Source organism: Drosophila mojavensis, unplaced genomic scaffold (genome assembly GCF_018153725.1).
Source record: "Drosophila mojavensis isolate 15081-1352.22 unplaced genomic scaffold, ASM1815372v1 contig_49, whole genome shotgun sequence".
Classification (NCBI taxonomy): Eukaryota; Metazoa; Arthropoda; class Insecta; order Diptera; family Drosophilidae; genus Drosophila; species Drosophila mojavensis.
In genome coordinates, this window is record NW_025318872.1 from 4,918,068 (window position 1) to 4,920,669 (window position 2,602).

The 2,602-nt window shown below is 34.9% G+C and overlaps 1 long non-coding RNA gene across 1 annotated transcript; it reads right to left on the minus strand.

The window, feature by feature from the left end:
* Positions 1-561: 561 nt before the first annotated feature.
* On the minus strand, positions 562-1,854 carry LOC122757333. Its single transcript, XR_006357333.1, has 2 exons — positions 1,681-1,854; positions 562-774 (listed from the first exon to the last, which is right to left on the minus strand). It is a non-coding gene; the product is annotated as an uncharacterized LOC122757333 (long non-coding RNA).
* Positions 1,855-2,602: the final 748 nt, after the last annotated feature.

The following is a 2,602-nucleotide window of genomic DNA, read 5'->3' on the forward strand; positions in this document are numbered from 1 at the left end:
ATATTTTTAGTAACTAGAAGTCATGGCTGCATTTCTTCAACCGTGGCAAGCCGTATCTGTAAAGTTTTACACTATATAGGTTTTACCTGACGCTTAAAATTGAGTAAGCACATAAATATTCATTTTATTGGGTAGTTATTAGTGATGGCAAAAAAAAATCATTGTTCGATTATTTAATCATATGATTTATTTTAGGTGCTTTAAAGATTAATTGCAATTAATCGCAGAAAAATGGAAAACATCGATTAATCAAATGATTTTTTTGAATGCGCTTAATTTATTTTTTATGAACTCCTTTTAGAAGCAACAATAGCAATAGCAGTAAAGAATATAAATTTATTTATTTAAAATTGAGTTAAGAAATAGTAGTTGTGAAATGTGCTCTGTTGTTAACCTGTTCCTTTTTTCGGTTAATGTGGCATCCGCCTTGGAAAAAATACGTTCCGCTGGTACCGAAGTGCCCATTAAGAAACAATACCGACAAGCTATAACATATAGCTTAGGGTATACAGTACGCATCTCCTCCCAGGACAGCTCGTCTTGAATTTGAAAATGGTTACCGTCTTTCTTACTGGTTTTGTGGGCCAGTGCCTTGTGGTGGGTCCATAAATCGAACTCAACTTCGCTAGTAGATGAGCCGTCACTAGTGCTTCCTAAACTTTCATTTATATCTGAAAGCTCCGCCATTTCTTGTCGTGTGCGCGTTATGAAAACTTACCTAATTGTTGGTGCCATAATTACGCTTCGCTTTCCACCTTTTGCGCGCCAATGTTGCTTAAAATAATCGATTATTGTGTATCAAATGATTAATCGTGCCATCACTAGTAGTTATGTTTTTACAGTATTGACCTGACTAAAACTTGTTACCACTTGCGCGTTCGATCATGGCAAGGAAAGCAATGCCATTGCAAAAATGGCCAAGTCCCTACATTTTTTATTTCCTCCAGAATTCTTATAATCACACATCTCACCCTAAACTATGTACAGTCTCAAGAATTTCCCCAATGAATTGGATGATTATTCTTATATTGCTGTTCAATACTTAATGTTCTTTAAATAGAATAACTCTAGTATTGGAACGATACTATTTTTGTTTACTCGCAAAATATATACATATGCAAGAAAACGAATCAGCATTTTACACCATTTGAAAATTTGTCTGCAGCCTATTAATTAAAACATATTTAGTTAACACGAAAATTTTTGTACTACATGTCATCTCATGAGTTGCATACATTCTTTTTAATTGCTTTATAAGATCTGTTAGAGAATTTCAAGTTTGATATTCTTGCTCAAATAAGTTATATTGAATAATGTATAATAATATTTTAGTTTAGTCAGTTTCCACTCTATTATCGATTGGCGCATTCATAGAAAATTGACATAACGCATTATTTAGTTTTAATTCAACTGCAATGACAAACACTTCTACATACGATAAATCGCTACAAATAATGATAAATTGATCAGTATAGAAAAAAGTGGAAAAAAAGCAAATTAAAACTGATTTGGCAACACTGGTTCGAGCCTCAAGAGACTGAGCCGAGTAAATACGAAGTTGTATAGTCTCCTCAGCGCATTTTTTCGTCGTTGAAAAATTTGTTCTAGATGTCTAGTCTATGTGTTCTCTGGTTAGTGACACAAACCTAGGAAAAAATTTCAAGTCTCTAGCTCTTATACCTGAGATCGACGCGTTCTCACATACGAACGGACAGACTAGGGCTGCAAAACCATCGATAGAGGTTACCCTCGATAGATTTATCCATCGATGGAATGAGCCATCGATACTATCGATAGTTCCATCGAAGATTTGAAGTTTTTACAAATGAATAAATTTTAAATAATTTCGATCATACATCCAGCACAAAATGATTCGTGCAATTTTGTATAAGAAGGCAATACAATAGTAACCGGATATTTATGTGATGGTTGTATATCTAATAAAATATATATTGTATTACATATGGATAAAATTGGATGCGTCATCCTCAGAAGCGGTGGGCAAAAATCTAGTAATACTAGCAGCAGCAAAGGAAGACTTAGAATTATCAAAGTGCGCCACAGTAGAACGCGAAGCAGAAGCGCCATCTTAAATGTATGTACATAATATAATAAAAAACAAACTTGCACTTTAAACATCAGTTTGATATTATTATTAACTTAATGTTTATATATATATGTTATGTTATATATGTATATTCCGGAAAATGCTTACATGCGTCTCTTCGCGCCACCTAGTTGTAAATTATCGATGGATGAAAAAAACCATCGATATATCATGAAAGCCCAAATCCATCGATACTATCAATAGTCTGCATCGATGGATTTGCAGCCTTAGGACAGACAGTCGGGCAGGGCTAAATCGTTACATACTCTTACATACTCTTAACAAGACCATTATACTCTAATTTCCCATTGAAAATGGGTTCAGGGGTATAAAGCTAAGCGCGCAGTTGGGCTTCATATTAAAATGCGTGCTCTTCGCGTGAGCTTGGTGTGAGAATTTTTCACAGCTCGAGCCTCAAACGAAGGAGCCGGACGGTGTTGCTACGAAAATATATGTATGCAAAAACTCGAGTGACTCGACGCCTATATGCTTCGG